Source organism: Macaca thibetana, chromosome 8, assembly GCF_024542745.1.
Source record: "Macaca thibetana thibetana isolate TM-01 chromosome 8, ASM2454274v1, whole genome shotgun sequence".
NCBI lineage: Eukaryota > Metazoa > Chordata > Mammalia > Primates > Cercopithecidae > Macaca > Macaca thibetana.
The window spans coordinates 26,246,170-26,268,724 of NC_065585.1; the positions used below are offsets into that span (position 1 = coordinate 26,246,170).

At 36.9% G+C, this 22,555-nt stretch overlaps 2 long non-coding RNA genes across 2 annotated transcripts in view; one reads left to right on the forward strand and one right to left on the reverse strand.

Moving 5' to 3' along the window:
* Nucleotides 1–22,555, reverse strand: part of LOC126961564 (uncharacterized) — a 140,017-nt gene that overhangs the window by 10,689 nt on the left and 106,773 nt on the right. The window lies entirely within an intron of this gene.
* On the forward strand, nt 2,296–20,736 carry LOC126961568 (uncharacterized). The gene is made up of 3 exons (XR_007728337.1): nt 2,296–2,417; nt 7,768–7,909; nt 20,329–20,736. It is a non-coding gene; the product is annotated as an uncharacterized LOC126961568 (long non-coding RNA).

Consider the following 22,555-nt stretch of genomic DNA (forward strand, 5'->3'; position numbering starts at 1 on the left):
ATATACATGCACCAGTCTATTCACTATTGCCCTGTTTGTGAGGGCAAAGATTTAAAATGACGTTGTTTCCAATTCTCCGCTGAAATTTCCTTCTCTCCTTTTATTTCCTTGGGCACTGTAACATTGCTTAATTTTCAAGTTAGTCTCTGAATTTCCGGAAACTCTGTGGATCTGTATCTGTTTTCTATTGTTTCTATTAAAGTTTCTTTCTGTGGTTATGTCTCCTCATTTGCCTGTTTTTTCTTTTGTGTGTGTGTGTGTGTGTTTTTTTTTTTTTTTTTTTTTGGTTGGTCTTTGTGGTTGGAACTTTGTATTTGTAAAATTGTTTCTAAAAATAAAATGAAGACTAGCTTGTTGTTATCTTTTCCAGAGATGATTTGCCTTTGTTTTCACTAACAGCTCCTAGCAATCCTGGATCATCTCGATCCAATATCAGGAATTAAGAGGATGTGAAGTTGAGCTGCAGCTCCTTTTGAGGGCTGGCCAATTGGGATTCATTCTCCTCCTTAAGGTTCACTCCCTTGGAGTACCAGCCTTAAGTCAGTGGCATCACCAGAGCTCTTCTTCTCGGAGGGCCCATGACTTCCGCCACCATGAAACTATCACAAAATCCTTAGCATCTCATCAGCTAGGTTAATCACCATTTTGTTATTAATGTCACATTTAACATCGTTTTATATCATGTATCCATGAACATAATTTTATATTTATAGTTATTTGTAATACTCTTTTAAAACGTTTGTACAGAATTTAAAAGTGACTTGCTTACCACTCTCAGAGTATTACATTACCATGTGTCTATATATTCATCATTACCAGTGAGTTTTATACTTTTATATGCTTTTATGTTATCATCATTTCTTGTCAACTTAAAGAACTCCCCTTAACATTTCTTGTCAGGCAGGTTGGGTGGTGATGAACTCTCTTGGCTTGTTTTGGTCTGAGAAAGTCTTTACCTAGCTTTCATTTTTGAAGGGAATTTTTTTTTCCATGTATACTATTCTATGTTGGCAATTTTTTTCCCCCTTCACGTTAAATAAATCATCCCACTGCTTCTGGCATGCAAGATTTTGCTGAAAAATAAGCTCATGAGAGATCTTATAGAGGATCCCCTGTACGTGACAGGTCATTTTTTCTCTTGCTGCTTTCAAAATTCCCCGTTTATCATTAACTGTTGACACTTTCATTATAATAAATTTAAGTGTACATTTTTGGAGGAATTTCACTTATTTGAAGTCTGTTAGGCCTCCTGATTCTAGATGTCCAATTCCTTTTTTAGAGTTGAGATGTTTTCAGAGATGTTTTTTCTTTTTTCTTTTCTTTTCTTTTTTTCTTTTTTTTTTTTTGAGACAGAATCTCACTCTGTCACCAGGCTGCAGTGCAGTGGCACGATCTTGGCTCACTGCAACCTCTGCCTCCCAGGCTCAAGCTATTCCCCTGCCTCAGCCTCATGAGTAACCGGGACTACACAGGAGTGCCATCAGGTCCAGCTAATTTTTTGTATTTTAGTAGAGACGAGGTTTCACCATGCTGGCCAGGATGGTCAATCTCCTGACCTCATGATCCACCCACCTCGGCCTCCCAAAGTGCTGGGACTACAGGCATGAGCCACCATGCCCAGCCTGGAAACTATATTTTTAACATAATATTTCTGTCCATTTCTTTCCTCTCCCTCTTTTTCTTCCCTGACTTTCATAATGCATATATTGGTCTACTTATGGTGTCCTTAAAGTCCCTTAAGCTTTTCTTACTCTTGCTTACTATTTCATTCTTTTTTTCTTGCTTCTCTGGGTAATTTCCAATTATCTGTCTTTGAGTTCACTGTTTCTTCTGCTTGATCTGGTCTGTTGTTAAACCTCTAGTGTTCAGTTACATTCTTCAGCTCTAAAATGTCTGTTTTTAAATATTTTTTATCTCTTTTTTGAAATTTTCACTTTGCTTATGCATTGTTTTCCTAATCTTGTTGAGTATCTTTATGATGGTTATGTTGAATATCCTGTCAGGTAGATCATATATCTCTGTTTTATTAGGATCGGTTTCAGGTTTATTTTGTTCCTTTGTTTGAGACACATTTTCCTATTTCTTCAAGTTTTCATGGTACTTTGTGTTGGTTAACTGCAAGTTAGAGAAAACAGCTATGATGTGGTTTGGATGTGTCCCTACCCAAATCTCATCTTGAATTGTAGCTCCTATAATTCCCATGTGTTGTGGGAGGGACCCCAGTGGAAGATAATTGAATCATGGGGTGGTTTCCCCCATTCTGTTCTCACGGTAGTGAATAAGTTTCATGAGATCTGATGATTTTGTAAAGTGATTTCCCCCTTTGTTTGGCTCTCATTCTTTCTTGTCTGCCACCATGTGAGATGTGCCTTTTGCCTTCCACTATGGTTTTGAGGCCTCCCCAGCCACATGAAACTGTGAGTCTATTAAACCTCTTTTCCTTTATAAATTACCCAGTCTTGTGTATGTCTTTATCAGCAGCATGAAAATGGATGAATACAAGCTATCCCTCTTAGTCTTCACAGTATTGCCTCATTCAAGAAAAGACCCTCACTAATCATCCCAGCCAGAGATTTTTGCCGGGGGAGGTGGGGGGACCTTTCAAACTTTATTGCTAGTCCAACTACCTTCTTTGTTCTTAGTGACTCCCTGGTGTCCAGAGTATGAGAGGTTCCATCAGTACCCTGAAACAAGCAAGACTAAAGCCAGTCCCTCAGGCAGCATCTGGAAAAGTTGAATAGTTTCACTTCTGTTCAATTTTTCTTTCTCAAAGAGAAGTGGGGTTCTGAGTATGTTTTTGTTTGCTCTGTGCTGGGCTAAATGGAAGGCCTAGCCTACGGTGGCTGATAGTTCAAACTGCCATCTTTTTTCTCATTAGTCTCTGGGCAGTAAGAGTATGTTAGGTCTTGTTAGTGCTCCAAGATAGGCAGCACAGAAACCAGTCCTTTGCATGTTCCTAGAGAATTTGAGGTGTTGTATGCATGGTCCAACTTCTTTATACCTCAGAGAGAATCTGGAAGCTGAGATTTTTCATCCACTTTTTCTGTGCTGGACTAGGGAGACTGGCTATGGTAGCTAATAGTACAAACTGCAATTTTTGTTTTCACTGATTCCAAGGCAGCTAGAATACACTGGGTCCTGTCAGCACTTCAAGAGAAGCAAGACAAAAACCAGTCTTCTGGGAAGCCCCTAGAAAAGTTAAGGTGTTGAGCAGGCAGTCCAACTCTTGCTTTCCAAGGAGAAGCTGAGATATTGGGGGTTTGCTCCCAATTGTATAACACTACACCAGGAAGAGGGATTATGGTGAGAGAGTGTTTCAAACTCCCCTACCTACTTCAGTGTGGCTAGTCTCATGTTCATTCTGGGTTTTAGAGCCTCTCAACTAGTTTCTGGACTTCTCACAAAGGGAATTTGTCTGTGTTTTGTTGTTAAACCAGTGTAATTATGGGGGGAAAGGGAGTCCAGGCCTTCTTATTCTGCCATCTTGCTGATGTTACATTAATAATATACTCTTTATGGAAATATGCTGCTTGTTATCACTTTGATAATATACTCCTTATTCAATCTTTATCTCAGATTCTGAGAGCATAAATTAAGATATGCTTTTATTATTAAAGATGATGATGAATATAAAACAGTGCAGTACAGATCTCAGCATAGGTTTTAACTTTTACCAAGAGCCATTCTGCCTCTGCTTATAAGTGTAATGAAGAATTTGTTCCTTAAAGCAGAAATGAAATTGACTATAAAAAATCAGCATCCATGTTATTATTACTCTCTCCTAACAGAACTGTGCTTATAAACTGCAAAGGGCTGACTTCTCTCTAATCTGAGGGGATGTTCCAGCTCAACAAATGGAAAATAAAGCCATATTCAGTAGCAGCCAGGGAGTCAAGGAGCTGGTATGAACTCGTGCCACCTTCATTACTTGCAATGCATGGCTGAGATCATTTGAAGTAACGCCTGGAAATCCTCTGCTAAAACAATCACAGGGTGGGTTGGTAGTTTATGCCTTTTGACCAGGTCCACAACCCACATCTGCCACAGTGAATTTTAATTGGATATTTTTCTAGAAAGGAGTTCCTATGCTAGTATTAAATCAGAAAAGAAGTAATTGCACACTGCATTATTCATCATTCCAGCATAAATGAAAATAGAATGGAATTAGAGTAGAAAACTACTTTTCAGCAGAAAGAGGGCTTACATATAACTGATCTATCAACCACAAAGCTTGGGCCCAGTATGACAAAAATGCGTGTGAAAAATGAGTAGAAAATGTACTTCAGAATCACTTTCTCCACTAGAGAAAGATCTACTTGTATATTTACAAATAAAGCAACTTGTTTTTCCTTGTATTGTCGATGATTCCAAAGCATTAGTTTTCTTCTTTTTATAAGATCAGGACAATATTAACCAAGCCAGTGAGAATGTACATACAAATTATCTTACTTAAAGTCCTGACTAGTTCCATTATACTTTATATGTCTTTGTGATCTGCTTCTTGTTTTGTCTTCAAGTTTCTATTGTGTCTTTCCAGGCAAAGTGAAGCTTTAATTGACCCTGAGTCAAGAATGTAATTATTCAGATACATAGGATTTTTTCATCTTAGAATTTTTCAGAGAAATACTTTGTCCATGAGGATATGAAACCATGTATGCTTTTAAGAATCTAAGTGAAAAGGCAGGACAATTTGACATTTATTGAGCAACTACTATGCACCAATATTTTTTGACATATTCTCTCATTGAATGATCAGTACTGAAAGTAAATATTATTATTCCAATTTGACAAATGAGAAAACTAAAACTAAGAAACTATAGACATGAAGAAAACTAGTATTTGGGCAAGTGAATACTAACATGGGGTGCATTTTATATGTATGAATTCATTTAAACTTTACAAATGTCCATCCTCATGTTATAGTTAAACAAACAAGCTCAGAGATGTTAAATAATCTGCATAGTACTATACACCTATTAAGCAATTAAGTTGACTTGGAACCCATTTGCATCAGATTCCTTGTATTTTTCCCAATTATGTCATAATGACTCAGCATAATATTCCTTAAATGTAGTTTTTAGCAAAGGCACTGCAAAATTCAGATGGCTTTCTGCCAGCGCAAATAGAGAAGTTTGCTGTTTATAAAACTGTTGTGTTCTCCAGCAGGGAAAGACATCTAAGAACATCTCCAGAATTAAATTCAATTTATTCAGTTTTGTAAACTGAACCTAATTTGTCTGTAATTAAATAAATAAAATGTATAAGACTAAATATTAGAGGCATCTTCCTTGGCTCAATTGTATGTTCCAACACAGGCTACGTCACCAAATCTACTCATTATAATTTCTTTTTTCTTTTTTTGGTTTAACATTTATTACGGCATTATAATTAGTTCTTGTTTTTTGTTTCTTTTTTGAGACGGAGTCTCGCTCAGTCGCCCAGGCTGGAGTGCAGTGGCTCCATCTCGGCTCACTGCAAGCTCCGCCTCCCGGGTTCACGCCATTCTCCTGCCTCAGCCTCCCCAGTAGCTGGGACTACAGGTGCCCGCCACCACGCCTGGCTAATTTTTTGCATTTTTAATAGAGACGGGGTTTCACCGTGTTAGCCAGGATGGTCTCGATCTCCTGACCTCGTGATCCGCCCGCCTCAGCCTCCCAAAGTGCTGGGATTACAGGCGTGAGCCACCGTGCCTGGCTATAATTAGTTCTTAACTCATCTTCCTCTTGTTCTAGACTGGGAGTTCCTTGAGAGTAGATAGATACCTTGATATATTGCAGGCATCTAATACTTGCCACTTAGTATATGCTCAATAAAAAGTGGAAGGATGAATGAATGGATAAATAAGCTAGTTAATGAACAAACACCTGGAACAACAGGATACCATGCCAGACTGACTACTTAGTTCTAGCAAACTTTAGAATATTCCCATACATAGCCTTCACTCCGAAGGTGATGTGATAACCCCAGTCTGCCTTGGGTTGTAGATTTAGCTTGGCAGATACTTACCCAGTCAGTATTCAACTTAGTTGAGTGTTCTTCATCTCTGCCCTACCACTATCTCCAATAGCTGATAGACTAAGGTTCCTCTGACTTCGTGATTATTGTATTCTCCCCAATTTTCTTTCATTCCTCCCTTCCAAACACATTTTATTTTGGTGTTTGCAAAAATTTGGATGTGGGCTTTCCTTCTGCTCACTAGAATGTCTACAGATGACATGTAGTGGTTTAAGAGCACAAGCTTAAGATCAGACTAAGTTCAAACCCGACTACTATTTATGTATTAACATGCCACCTTCATAAACCCACATGATATGTCTAAGTCTCGGTTTCTGGTATGCAGGGTGGGGATAATAGAAGTACCTACCTCAGAGTTTTTATAGAAATTATATTAGATCATGTACCAAATGTAGTAAGCATAGCTCTTGATAGTTATGTTTTAAATAATAGGATGAGAGTGAAAAATGTCTTTTCATTTGGCTGTTCAGTTTACAAAACCAAAAGAAAAAGAGAAATCTCCTTTATCTTCCTAAGGATGTGTTAATTTAGTAGTCTGGTTATGAAGACGGGATGGTTTGGCCTAGCTTTATTTCTGGTGCCTATCCTGGCAATGATGCTGAGATGTTTTGTCAGCCTTGGTCATGTGACTTCCTCAATGGACTGGGATGGGTAAGGGAATGGGGTTAACTCCTCACCCAAACCACGTGGACTGAGAGTGGGAAGGGAGAGATTCACTAAAGGAAAATTAGAGTGCTGCAACCAGAAAAAGCTTTAAAAGCTGCAATGAATCTTATCTAAAGAACTAAACCAATCGTGGATAACCAATGTAGGATGATATTACTAACCAAGAGAAATAAAACAACCTCCAAATGCCTGCTTTCTCCTATTTGAAACCAAAATGTGGAGATAAACAAGAGAAACATGTCAATTAAAGGCCTATTCTGATTTAATTTAATTGGAGCAACAAAGGAATAATTATTGCTCTAGAGGCCATGAAGTTGAGTTTAAGCATTGCCAATGAAATGGACATAAACAAAATAGTTGCAAGACAAGAATTAGAATGTTCCCAACATAAAGAAAAGGTCAATGTTGGAGGTGATAGATGAAGCAATTACCCTGATTTACTCATTACATGTACGTATGCAATAGAATATCACATGTATTCTCCAAGTTTGTACAACTATTACATATCACTTTTAAAAAGCAAATATGTATAAAGGTTAATTAGGGTTTCCTTTAATAGACAATTTGGCTAAACAAGAATTTCTTTGTAGAATTCTTTCTTCCCTCCCTCAAAAATTACCCAGATACTTACTTCAAACTGTCTTCGTTGCCTACAGATATACAGCTTTGAAAGACATGTCCCCTAAAATTTAAACCATTCGCTTATCCTTATGGGAAATATGTGAGTAAAAGGACTGAAGTTATGCAAATAAAAGGATCAATTTTTCTAAGCCTGTTTGTCCTTTTTATGTTTGAATAATACCTCGCGTATTCTCTTCTCTCAGGAAAGAATGTGTAAGAATAATAAAATTCAGAAGGGCAAAAGTTGCCAATACTTTCTCATGCAACTGTGTCCCATAAGTTTTTCTAGACATAGAATTAAGTTCTGTTGACAGCAAGCTCCAAATATTGCTTAAATCAGTCCATTTTGTCCTAGAGTCATTGACCCCATAGCTGTGTGGCTGTGTGTGTGTGTGTGTGTGTGTGTGTGTGTCTTTTTTCTCTCCCCTTACATTTCTCCTCATAAGGAATTTCCTCTTTTCATAGTCATTTACCAACAGAGTCTTCAAACAAGGAAGAATGAATGCAACATTTAGACAATGTAATTTTGCTTCTTAAATGGAATGTCCAACATATGAGCAAGTTTAAAAATGTTCACATGAAAAGACAAAATAAGCAAATGTGGAAGGTAAGTATGGAAGTCACAGATCATTCCCTTTCTTTTTTTTTATTCTTAAAGTAAACATGCATTTATACATTACAAATTAAAAGGACATTATGGAAAGGCCATTAAAAAGGATATGAAATATGAAAATCTCAAGTAATAAATAACGAAAATAATTAAATAAATGACCAGTGAGTTTCTCAACCTCTAAGCCAAGTGCTATATTCAAGATCTCAAGTTAATAGACACCTTAGAAACTGATAAACTGATACTGAGCTACACATGCAAAGAAACATTGTTTAATTCTGTTGCATTCTTAAAACATAAATATTTGAGTGGGCAGAGTATCACATAAGTATCCTGAAACATGACTTTTTAATTTATTATTAACCTAAGTAAATAAACTCTGGAGTAGCACATGACAAGAAAGAAAAACGTGGAACCAATTAGAGATGTTCCAAGTTCTAAGTTAGACCTGTTTTCCCTGGAAGGTCTATAAGCCTACAGCCACATTACTTCCAAGACGCATCAAATTAAACAATGTCATATTAAATGAAAATATCACTGGATATTGTGAAATACTTTTGGATACATGTTTTATGAAAACACATCTCAATCATTAAACTTGACAGACAGACCAAGCCTATTATTAAACAAAAAGTATATCTGTAGCTCTCAAGAAATCTTGACTCATTAATTGCACTTGACTCATGTTGATAGCTGCCTTCCAAGTTCCAAAAGTAAATATTATCACCATGAATGTTATCATAAAAATGCTTTTATCATTGGATTACAAGTTGCCTTCTTCCTTAAAACCTGATCTTATTCATTTTTTACAGCCTTTCAAAAAGCCTCACTTACTTATTTTATAGTGTAGAATATGCTTACATACAGCAATGAGTTGAAAAAGAATCCCACTGGGATTTAATTCAGGGCCACTCAATAATCCCCCATTCACCAGTATCACATTCATAGAGCCTATTACTTGTAAATCAACTCCAGTTAGCATCTTCTCCAAAAAGACTTCCATTAGCACATTCCTTACCACCAAAGTTATTTTCAAGAACTCCAGTATTTTGTGCAACGAGATAAAGTGCTAAAAAATGTATAATTGGGGAATTACTCTCTCCTCTATATGACCTATTCATCCTCTTATCATTATACTTGGCACAGTGCATTATAGTTGTTTGTTTAATACCAGTCTGTATAATGAACCTCTGGGTTACCTGAATATAAAGTCTTGTTATATTCATTTTTGTATCCAGCAGTAGATGCTGCCTTAGCCTTGCCCCCTTTATGGAGCCAGTGCACTTATCTCAAAGTTGTTGTGAGGTTGGCTGCTAATGGCCCATAATTATCTTTCTCGAGAGTTGTCTTTGGCCAACAGGAGCTCAGGAATGCCTAACAGGGGATCCCTCACCAAATGACTAAATGATTCAAGGGCATAAAGGCCCAGCCTCTTGACTTAGAGTGAGATAAGCCTGTGGTGTTGTTCACAGAGGTTCTCTGGTGTTGGTCCAGGTTCTCTGGAGATTAGGCTGAAGTTAGACTTAGTGAAACCCACATCTCTGCTTAGTTTCTTCCTCTATCCTAATCTGCTTCCTTGGAAGTTTATCCTGAAAACACTTCATCAGTAAAGCACTTGCTAAGAACCCCCAACTCCCACTGTGCTTTTAGGAAATCTGACCAAAGACACAGCTCTAAATGCATTGACTTGTGTGAACAGATATTCAGTTTCTCCTATTAAACTTTGAAATTCATAAGAACAGAAATGATGATTTATTTTTCTCTTCATATCCAGTACCTAATTCAGTACCTGATAGATAGTAAACTCTCAAAAATTTTTACAAATTTGAATTAATAAGTGTGTACATTTACCTCATTCATTATCTTCATTTTGTACTAAATAAATAAATGGTAGGAAAAGAAAGATGGATCTAAAGATTATCGTTGCCATTATAATTTAATTCCAAGCTTTCTCCAAAACCAAAAGGATATGAATTGTTGGTTGAAGTAGTAAGGTCTGAATTAAAGAGGGGTGAAGAATCCCTTCCCCTATCTTCTATGCCTACTATAATGGAGATAATTAAAAAATAGTATCTCATCAATTGAACAGATTCATTAACAGTAGCTAATGGTCATATACCAGGACTCAATTTTCTCTTTTTTTCTTTTTTAACTTCCCCTGAGTATATTTTCCATTCCTCACTTTCTTCCTACTCCCATATTAAATCAGCATTAGGTTTGTAAATGTCAAGCCAACTCCAGGAAATAAAGATGGGGCATTTTCTCAGTTGCAGCACAGTATATCACCAGAGATTAAAACAAATGTGGAGCTCAGGTCTCTATTGTATCCTTTGCGAATGATCCTATTTCTCTTCACTAAGCAAGATAGATCCAATTCCACCAAAGGAATTAACGAGTTCATCTAGAAGGACAAGAACTCCTACATTAATCAAAAGCATGTGAATATATCTAAATTAATCTGAAGGCACACGTTTCTCCATCAGTGTTTCTGTTGGTGCCTATGTCTTACTAGAAAAGTTGTAGGATTTCCATGATTAAAAAATGGACCAATATTTTCAGTATTCTAATTAGAATTTCTGTTACTTACTGATTATCCTAAAGTTTGGCTAAGAAAGCATAAAAATAATTGACTCTTCACAGATACATTTTGTTTGGGGGGTGGAGAGAGCCTTCTGATGAGAAAGACTCATTAGGTTTCTATTACTCTAACTTGTGTCGAATAGGCAAGATCCATCCCTGAATACAAAAACAAAGTAACTCAAATACTGTCTCTAAGAGGATTAAGTATTTGGGAACATTTGTATTTGTCAGTGCTCCTCTGTGAACTTCCAGCCACTAATTATATTTTGATTGCAGAGTTATGAACAAAACTCCTTATATGAAGATTAGGGGTGAGGGTGTAATAGGGGAACAGGAATTCTAAAGAAAACTGGTGTTTAATCTCAAATCAGTTGCCATTTAACCCAAATAAACTGCGGGAATGTGGAGTCATTTTTTCATCTTCCTGTCTTAGTCTGTTTGGGCTGCTATAACAAAATATGATAGACTGGGTTGCTTAAACAACAAACGTTTATTTCTCATGATTCTGGAGGCCAGGAAGTCCAAGATCAAGATGCTGGCAGATCCCATGCTTGCTAAGAGACTTCTTTCTTGCTGTATCTTCACATGGCTGAGAGAGGGATCATATCACTTGTGTCTCTTCATATAAGAGCACTAATCCAACTCATGAGACCTCTACCCTCACAACCTAATTACCTTCCAAAGGCCCCATCTCCAAATATCATAACATTGGGATTAGGGTTTCAACATATTAATATAAAGGGAGCACCATCAGTCCATTGCAACAATCTTTACAACAGTCTTAAGGGGGTATATTTTTATCTTTATTTTACAACTGTTAAAACTTGGTTTTACAGATATCAAATGATTTTATAAAGTCACATGGCTACTAAATTGTACAGCTGGTATTTAAACCAAGGGCTCTGTGCTCCAAAGTCCACCATCTTTTGACTCTATAACTCTGTAACAATTTAACCAGTACAGTTGACCTTTAAACACTGTGGGACTTAGAGGCATCAAAACACAAAAATCTGTGTATAACTTTTGATGCCCTCCAAACCTAACTATTAATAGCCCACTGTTGACTGAAAGCCTTATCAGTAACATAAAGTTGATTAACATATATTTTGTATGTTATATGTATTATATACTGTATTGTTACAATATATATGCTGCAGAAAAGAAAATGTTATTAAGAAAATCATAAGGAAAAGAAAATATATTTACTATGCATTAAGTGTAGGTAGATTATAATAAAGGTTTTCATCCTCATCATCTTTATAACTTGAGTAGGCTGAGAAAGAGGAGCAAGAGGAAGGATCATTCTTTCTGTCTCAGAGGTGGCAGAGGAGGAAGAGGTGGAGAGGAGGCAACAGAAGCAGGCACACTTGGAGTTAATTTTTATTGAAAAAAAATGTGCACATAAGTGAACCCTGCAATTCAAACCTGCATTGTTCAAGGATCAACTATATTTATGAAGATCTATTTTTGCTGAGTTCTCAATATCTCTGACTTAGGAACTAAAAGAGAAGGTTTCTTTTGGACACTTTCTTTTTAATTAAACCATTTTCATAATCTCACCAACCTTCTGCTATATTATCTGCTAACTAGCAACTAATAAAAGGTTTGTTTTAAAAAGCAATTCTTTATCCTGATTAAGAGTGGATGCAGTCCTCTTTCAAGTTAACAAAATGAGTTAATAAAATTCAGTGGCTGCTTTGAAGGCATGCAAAATCTTTGGAGTATGTCAGCAAATGAAGAAAAGAAATATTGGATTAAGCAAAATAATCGGTACTCTCAATTTTGCAGCCAAATGCCCAAAGCCAACTTAGTATGTTCATAGCTCCATGGCCTTCTAAACTCTGGGGAAATTTCAAAATTACTGCCTGATCCTCTGAGTCAGGAAGAAATGAAGCGAGGCTGGGTTCTATTCTCAATGGAACTGGGGAGAAAATTAAGCTCCTGTCTGGTTTCTTTGCGAAATGGGGTACAAAGTCGTCTACTAAGAGTGAAAGGTGTGAGATAAAGATGGGTGATTTAAAGAGAGTTGTAAGCTAAAACTCATTGTCTTGAAGAATGGGAGGGAAGATTGACAGATGACAGTTGCTGGAATGGAAGCTCTATGAGACCAAGGAATTTTTCTCCCCTGTCTCTCCTTGGTGTTTGGTGCTTCATAGGCGCTCAATAAATATTTGCAGGATGAGCAACTTCAGGTTAAATTCTTGTTTTCATTTTATAGTATCTAAAATATGATGTGGAAATAAGTTAAATATATTAACATTATTATAATGAAATTGCTAACATCTCATACCATATCATCTCTCTCTCCTGTTTCCTGTCATCCACTTAAATAGTCTTTGCAAGGTTGAGATCTGGATAAAATGACTACCAACGGGGAATTAAAGGTACAAAGGTTTAGCCTGAAAATTACCTGTACAAGATGGGTCTAGGTCATGTTCCCAGGCTTAACTTTGGTTATGGTGAAGTGGTTTGCGAGTATTGTGAGATGAGTCTGAGGTTTTTGGGGAACACTGCTAGTCACGGATACTTTACCTCTCCCCTTTTTTATTTTAATTAAAACTGTTGTTTTAGATTAAGTGGGTGCATGTTCAGGTTTGGCACATGGGTATGTGCTAAGATTTGGGGTACAATTGATCCTGTCACCCAGGTAGTGAGCATAGCACTCAATAGTTTAGCTCCCATTTAAAAGTGAGAACATGTGGTGTTTGGCTTTCTGTTTCTGTGTTAATTCACTTAGGATAACGGCCTCCAGTTACATCCACCTTGCTGCAAGGGACATGATTTTGCTTTTATATGGCTGCATAGTATTCCATGGTGTATATGTACCACATTTTCTTTACCCAATTCACTGTTGATGGGTACCTAGGTTGAATTAATGCCTTGCTACTGTGAATATTTATGTGATGAATGTACAAGTGCATGTGTCTTTTTGGTAGAACAATTTATTTTATTTTGGATATATACCCAATAATGGGATTGTTGGGCCTAATGGTAGTTCTGTTTTAAGTTCCTTGAGAAATTGCTAAACTGTTTTCTGCAGTGGCTGAACTAATATACATTCCCATCAACAGTGTTTGAGCATTCCCTTTTTTCTGCAGCTTCACCAGTATCTGCTGTTTTCTGACTTTTTGATTATAGCCATCCTGAGTACGTTCCATTGTCAAGAGCCAGAATCTCTCAAATGCAGCACCTTCTAGGCTTTTCTTCTCCCCGCTAAAGGAGCTTCTGCCAAGATTACAGAAATTTGTCCTATCTTCCTGCCAACAGCTTCCCATCAGTTTTGACACACTGTTTTGAAGAAAGTTCTAAACTTCTGTAGGAAAAGCAGTACTGTTGGGAGGTTTGTAAGTACTCACCTGGCCTAGATAGGTCACATCATGTTTTCTTCAGGCTTGGGGTCTACTTTCTCCTCAGTCCCCCATCTCATCAGCTTATCATGACCATGGCTGCTTTAGTGCACCAGTTCCTATGTATTTGGCTCCAGAACAGAAGAAGGGGGAATAGCAGTATTACCTCTTCCTTTATTCTTGTTGTGTTGGTCAAGTTTAAGCTTTCCACATTTACTTGCAAATCTGACAAAGTACTTTTAATCTCCATGTGAAATCCAATGTTTAATGCAAAGACTTATTAAATCTGCATAAAATATACAAATTAGTAAATTATTGCTAATGACATGACTTTCTATACTCTTCTTCAAAGCTGAACCAGGGAAAGTTTCTTTCATTTTAAACAAGAAATTCATTTTCCACTATCCAGAATACCTCACTAGTCCATTTCAGGTTTTCAGTGTAATACAGATCTGTCTACATTTACAAAATGAAAGACTTAGCTGCAAGAAAAATGAGAAAATAGCAAGACTGCATTTCAAAGTAACATGGGAAAGCCATTACACCAAAATTCATTTTAAACAGGTTACTCCTGGACAGTGTGAGTTGAGTGTGATTACTAGTTCTGGAAATCCATTATGAAACAGATAAAGTTAAACGTTGCCCTGGATAATTGATGCATTGAATTGCATTCATTTATCTATTGAATAGCAAATAGAGCTCAATTTTGGTAAGAGAGTTAGGGTATCTGGGAGATTTTATCTTAAGGACGTAGGTAAGAATAAGTTAGGTTAAGAAATTAAAAGTACAGAGTAGGAATTTTATACAATCATTTAGAATACGGTGAATTGATGGTATACCAGCTTAACTCAATTGGAACTATGTTTCATAAAATTTCTCCCCTGTGTAGTTCTTGTTAAAAGGAAGTATCAGTCATGTTCTTTTTGCACTCTGAAGGTCAAAGCAAGCAATGAGGCCCCCTGCAGTGTACATACATTGTTGGTTATTGGGGGCTCACTATGTTGCAGTGGCATCCCCCCAACAGTTCTTATAGCTCCTGACAGTCCTCATTCACTGCTGGCTCCTGTGCTAGGTGCAGATTGAGCTCTACGATGAAGAGCACTAGGTTCTTTTGCAGAATACCCTCATCATCAACACGTAAAGACAGTGAGAGACTATCCCTGATTTAACCTCTCCTCACAGGCTCCAACTTCGCAGGTTCCCATTTGTTTTGGCTTTCGTCACTTCACACGCATCCTGCTTCTCAGCCTCCTGTCTGTGGATTTCTGTCTCCACCACCAAGCCCAGCAGAAAATGGTTTAATTATGCTCCACAATTGTGTAAGGTCAGGCACATCCATAATATATTAATGTATATTTCATAGAGGTTGTGTTTCTCTGATCAAATCCTGACTGAAATACAGAGTGAGGTTATTAGAGAGGAGGAAAAATTGGGATGACAATTAAAGAAAGCATCTTTCATTTCAGAGGAGAAAGACAATGTCTTTGACTAAGCTACTGTTGCTACAATATTCTCTGAAATGTTCAACAAAGTTTAAATCTGCCATATTTAAGAACTCCAGGTATATACTGAGGATGAAACAATTTACTAACAAACTATTTTCTTGAGGTTCATTGTCTCCATATAGTTTTATCCTATTTTTGAAGTTATTAGTTACTGAATTTTAAATAATACAGAATAGTTGAGTGACCATTGTATAGTTATGGCTAACATTTCAAATGTATTCCCTGGTTGGCATTATCTAGGTGACAATATCATTCTTAGTACTTATGTTCAACCTTTAAAATGTTGTTTGCTGTATCATTTTGATGCAAATTTTTATCTGTGGCCTGCTTTTTTCTTCTCAAAACAATTCTGAGAAATCAGAAAAGAGCCAGCAAGTACTTGGGGTTTGGCATGTAAAAAGAAAACAGTCATTCCTAGAGCCCATTCCATCATATTTGCACTATATAGCTTCAGCTAATTCTCACAAACCCTCTGTGGTTAGAATTAATATCACTATCTCAAAATTAAGAAAACTGACACTCAGAGAATGAAAGTTAACATCTTATACTTAATAAATGGCTGTGAATCGAGTTTTTTACAACCCCAAAGCCCAGGCTCTTCCTGCTACCTGGTGCTTCTTCAAGGCAAGGGAAACTTGTATTTCTGAAGTTTGGCTAATCAGGCTTACAGCTTTCTGTTTTTACATCCTTCTCACCTATGGCTTTGCTGTTACTTCATTCCAGATAAATAAATAGGCTTGACTCTGCCACTGTGTTAGAAAACATTCTCTTTCTAGCTTGAAGAAAGTTATGGAGGCCTATACTCAAAGGCTCAGTATAGGTCATTGTTGATGTTAGATACACTGTGACTTTCTCTTCTGTTTTCTATAACCAGGTCTTACTTCACTTTATCTCAAACCTTCACTTTATACTCAAGATTTATTAATTGAAAACCTGTCTCATTATTTATTCTATAAGCACTGAGGGTTCAGTATGGGCCAGATATAACCTTAAATATTAGGGTTAATGAATAATGCATGGAATCTATCTACAATAAGATGATATTTCTAGTATAACAGATAACCATGTAAAATAAAAAGGTTAACAAGATACAATACTACATAATTTGAGAATGTGCAAGGACACTAGGGACCAACTCTACTGGGAGAATGAGCAAGGTAGGCTTCATAAAGGAAGTACTGGTTGAGTTAAGACTTGAAGGACGAGGAAGATTTTTCAAGGTGAAAGTTTTATAGTCAGAAGTAATAGCATGTGCAAAAAGATAGTGGCATAAAGTAGCGTTACTCTTTTGGAATTATAATTACTCAAGGTATTGGAATATAGAGAATGAGAGGGGAAACTGGGCAATGAGGCTGATGGAGAAGGCATAAACTAGACCATGAATGACTGTTTGGGTCATGCTGAAGAATTTGGACTTTTATCCTGAGGACAATGGAGGTCATTAGAATGTTTAAACAGAGGAGGAGTGTAATTACATGTGCAAGTCTGACGTCTGTGTGTGAAGAATGAATTGGAAGGAGGGTCAAAGTTGACCCTGGAGGGGCTTTTGTTTTTTCAACCCTAGTCTTCTAGTTCTGGGACTCTGAGCTAGCCCAGACCACCAGGAACCCATCCCTCTCTACCTGCTCCCTTTCGGGAAGTCAAGGCCCTTCTTTCTTGCCTGCCATCTATTGTATACCACAGCAAATGTATACTTTGCTCTCCTATCTATTGTGTTCTCTATCTGACCCTCACTGCCAGATCTTTGGGTTATAACTCATCTTCCCTCCACCATATATGCTACTGATACCACCATATATGCTAATGATACTCCATTATTACCTACGCTATCCTTGTGGATCTTGTTGGTTTCTTAATCCCAACCATTCTCCATTTGTCCCACTCCAGTTCCTCTAAATGTCTAGGGTTAGGCAGATGTTTTCCTTTAATAACTCTGAATTCTAGGTGACCAGTTCTATCAGTGAATCTTAATCTTGGCTAATTTCACATATATGTAAAATTGGGCTGAGTAAACTTCTGAAGACAGTGCTGGTCTCGTCATTTTGATACTGGACAAGGGTAATGAGAATATGCAGAAAATCCAATTAAAGCTACATTTTAAAAATTCCACATATCAACTATATTGTTAATTCTTTAAAGTTAAAGCAAGTCTTTGGCTAGCTACCACCTTGTGACTCTTAAGTTCTTCCTTAAAAGTGAATGAAGCCATAATACTATCAATGGAAAAACTGTAATAACCTTTAGAACCAGAAAAAGTTGAGATGCATTGTACATCTAGAAAACTGAGAAGACAAGAGGCAAGCAGGACTGTATGATAAGGAGTTAGTGTCTGACAGCTGAACAGCAGTAACAGAACAATAGAGAACATTTTCATCTCTTGGTAATCAGCACTTTCTGATAGTAAACTATTTTCAGTATATTTAACATGTCTGAAAAGTGTTACATTTTTAATATGTTACATAAATAAAAAAATTTAAAGATGCAAAAGGATCAAACACTAGACTACAAAACTTCAGAGAGTCATCTAAGCACCAGAAAGGAAGTATGATACTGTAATGAGAAAAAAAAAAAGTCCCCAACGTATAATACCTAGAATTTTCATTTCAGCAATTGTCCCTCAATATTGAGACCCTTTGTCTGTTCCAGAGGGGTAATGGCAGGTAGAATTTACCTAAAATCCCCTCAAGTTTCCAGTTCTTCTGGGCACTTCCTCCTCAAAATTCTTTCTGTTACTAATTAATGACACCTTGTTATGGCCTCTGTATAACTTTCAACAGAAAGAGTCATTTCCCAATGGGTTGTAAAAATGAATGAGGCGTGGAGGGAAGTTATACTTTATACATTAGTAGAGTCACAGAATTTTAGTGACATTCAAGATTAATTTCCTATCTTTTACAAACAAGTGAATTGAAAATTGGAGAAGTTAAGTTGTATTAATTAGGGTCAAAAGTGGTTCCAGGTTTCATAGGAGCATTAGGTTTACATAATTTTGAGAACCTTCTTTAAAACAATAACATAAAATTCTGTTCCTTAAAATGTTTTAAGTAAAATTGATTAAAAACAATTTTAAAAAGCCCCAAAAAACTAGTGTTCTCTGTATATATGGTAATAGCAATTATTAATTAATAAAGGACAAAGACCACATAAACTTGAAATAATTGGGTTAAAATTTTAAGAGCTTTTAAATAAATGATTCAATGGTATTACACAAACTGCAAACGAACAAACAAAAATCACATACAAGACTTTGGGTGCAGCTTGTGAAAGTGAGGGTTTAATATTCTAACCCAAACTGAGTGAGATAAAACCCAATTTGAATAAGTAAAAGCCAAGTAAAGGTTGAATGACCCAGTCACAGGAAATGCAGGGAGGCAGAGAGGGGACACCAGGAAAAACTGGAACCAGAAACATGGACCCCCACCCAGGACTGTGCCTGCAACTGTTTCTGTCTGCATGTTGGCTTCATTCCCTTTCACTGCAGACCAGCATTCTTCAGACTCTGAGAACCATGGCCTCTGACCATTCATAAGTTATGCACCATAAAGCTTCAGCCAACGCAGGAAAGCTCTCACTGGGCCAAGCCAAATCCTAGCAAAGGACCTTAATTGGTCTCGCTTAGGTCCAAGTCAACTATTGCTAAAGGAGTAGAGTCTAATAAAAATACGGAGCCACCTTTGGCACCTGGTCAATGCAGTAAAGGACCCAGCTAAGAAGAATCTGGAAAGACAAAACAACTACCACATAAGTGATTTACTCAAAATTGAACAGCCAATAAGCAGTAGGTTCAGGATCATAATCTTAGTACAGTACAAAGCTCTTTCTCTGAAAGTGACTGCAGATATTAAACAATTTAATTTTCCTGGCTCAGCATTCTTGTGTTTTCTTAGTCATAGAAAATTATCAAAATACCAAAACAAAGACAAGATCAAACACAAAATAATTTAGTTTTTTCATTCAAAAATACTTAAAAGTTCTTCTAAGTGATCACTACGCCTATATATCAATTTTCATTAGATATTTATTAATGAAAAATATAGGACATATGGATTAGGTGTGCATTATATATTAACGATAATTCAAAACTGTCCTTTTGCTATTCCAATTCTATTTATTTTCTTATTGTCTCTTCATAATAGATACAGAATGCACAAAAAAGTGGTAGTTGGTCACGCCCTGAGATAAACTGAATATTATTTTACAGTGCTTTCATATGTAAATAGCATCACTACAAGCTATCACTTATTACAGCCACATTTTTATAAAACAAATAGCATATTGCTAAATATTTCAGACCAAAAAGTTCCTGCATAAGGAAGTTGGTATTGATTTGCATTTTCTAGTTAAGTAATTCCTCTATTGATTTATATTTCTTTGCCTTAAACAAAGTGCTTCAATCACTGGAAACATTAAAATAAGAGGAATTGAAAATGGGGGAATTTTGAAAAAATATATCATAATAGAAAGAAAACTCCAAGCCTCCCTTTTTCCTCTCTTAACTCAGCTTAGTAGCATTTTTAAAATTTCATTTCAATTTTCAACTCACAAATTCTCATTGTTCTAGAACAGCTCCAGGAATTCCTCCCCAGTTGGACACATGACGTAAGTTGAATGAATTGCTGGAAAAATTTTACATAGCACCTAAATGATACCACTCTGCTTGAGATGACAGAAAACAAAAACAAAAACAGAGCTTTGCAAATAATTAATGGATTTCAGCTTCAGCTCCCTTTTACCAGGGAGGCCTTCTCCGGGTTAAGCTCAGCCTCATGAGCTGTTAAGGGCATTACCAAGGCTATAGTTGTTTCACCACCTAGTGATTGGCAAGAGCAGAAAAAACCTCAACTCAGAAATGGGCTTCAGGAGTCCGGAAATTTGAGAGTCAATGAAGGATCATGAACATCACCAAAATGAAGGCATATGAATTATTTTCTAAATGAGTAAGAACAAAATCTGTTAATGTTCATTTTCAATTTCCTTCACATAGACTAAATCCTGCCGAGCTGGCTCACAGCACAGGGCTGCTTACGGAGAAGACAAGACAACAGGATGCACGAGGAGAGTGTGTGACAATGTGATTCCCCAACAGAGGACCTACAGTAATCACATAGTACAGAGCGTGTCCAAAGAAACATTGTAAGGGGCCCATGGGGCTGTGAAACATTGGGAAACCTGAGCTGAGCTCTCACCAGCCTGGTAAATTCCACTGGCACCAAGATGCTGAGCCAATTTAAATGCAAAGCAAAAAACTAGCAAGATTTGCCAGACTCTTTAAAATGTAATTATAGCAACCCATTCAAGGATCAGTTTAACATATAAGCAACTTGAAGAAGACTGCTGATCACATTCGAACATTTTACATTCCACATACCTATGCAATGACATTATCTGGAGGATGTTCTTTCTTAATTAAAGAAAGCCACTTTCTCCTCTCACACTTTGAAAAGTATGTTGTTATTAAATGCATTTGTATCTTTAATTTTTGAATTCTTCAATTTTCTCCACCAATATTTTACTAAGTGATGGTAATTTAGAATAATGTATCAGGTATGCTTAGTGCTACAGTAAGTCTCCATTCTCCTGCCTTCTCCCCCAACCCTGCTGCAAAACCAACCTGGTAATTTCTGCCCATCTCAGCCTTTATCTGTGCCCAGGGAGAATGGCTTCTACCAACGGTGTCACCTAAGCTCCCTTGCCTTCTGGCTTCTAGTTGGGTTTGGCCAGTGGGAGGCACTGAAATGAAGTCAGAAAACTGAAGGAAAGACAGATCGAGGTGATTATTAGGCCCTACTCTCTTCCAACAGGGTGGCAGTTTAGCAGGAGTTGTGTTCCTCTGGAGTAGGTATATCAGATGGCCTCTGTCACATGGCTGCAGCTGTCTCCAAATGCCAGCGGCTGCCTCCTGCCCTTGCCTGTGTTGGCCTTATGGTGGTAACGACTTCCTGTCATTGTTAGTTTCAGAAGGCTTTGCCAGTTCTTTTCGAATTCCTTAACTCCTCCCTTACCTTAGTACAGAGTCCCTTAATTATGTTTTCTTAAATTATTCTCATATGTGCAACATCTCCTTTCCTCCCAGGACTTTGATTAATACAATTGACAGTGGAATACTATTCATTGCAATACCAAATCTGAAGGCCTGCATATCTATTAGCAGCAAAGTCGATGCAAAGTGAAGTGACAACAGTCCCACAGAAAAGGGTGTATATTTCCAGAAAGCAGTATGGTATAATGGATCAGTATATAGCCAGATATTATAGTTCGAAGTCTGGTTCTTCTGCTTAGATCCATGAACTTCAGCACTTTTCCAGCTTTTCAAAACCTGTTCTTGCTTAGTAAGATAAGGCTGATAATAATATCTTCCTTATAAATTTGGTGCTGAGATTAAATGAGATAATTTAGTTCAAACTCATAGCATGCCACAGGCATTAAAACTGGGAGCATGACAGTTATAATTCTGTCAATGGTGTTAAAAATTGTTTCCAGTGATGAAACCTCAACTGAGAGGTGTCATCTAAACACTTCAAAGACATGTCCTTTCGTGACCTATGCTAGGGAAAGTCCACAGTGCTATTTTACTCAGTTTACAAGTTGCCACAACATTATCATTACTGTCAAAGAATGATCAGCAATATCCCGGATTATTTTCTCAATTAATTTCAGGCTACAGGAGGTTCCCAGCTTTGAAATATTTCCTTTCCCCACCCCAGAAAAATACAGAATGAAGGTGACTATTATGAAAGTGGTGATAATGATGATGGTAACTCTTACTGAGATTAACGTGCCAGGACTATTCCAAGCATTTTACATGTGTTAAATCTTTAAATCCTCATAAAAGTTACATATGGTTACATATTATTATTGTCCCATTTTGCAGATAGAGCATCAAGGCAAGGATTAAGTAACTTGTCCATGGTCAAATCTAGTAAGTGGTGGAAGTGAAGTTACAACCCTGGAGTTCAGGCTCCAGCATCCATATGCGAAAATGCCCAGTTATACTACCTCTGTCTGCCATTGTGACGGTACTCTTCATGTCATGCATATCCGAGTTCTGTATTTATGAATGCAAACATTTTATTCAGAATTATAACACCACTGAAAATTTTCTTTGTCAAGCATGCATTTTACAGAGCAAATATAATTAGGCCATTTAAATTTATTATTGAATTTTCCATTCAGCATAGTTAAAATATTTTTTGTTGAAATTGTATTTATCA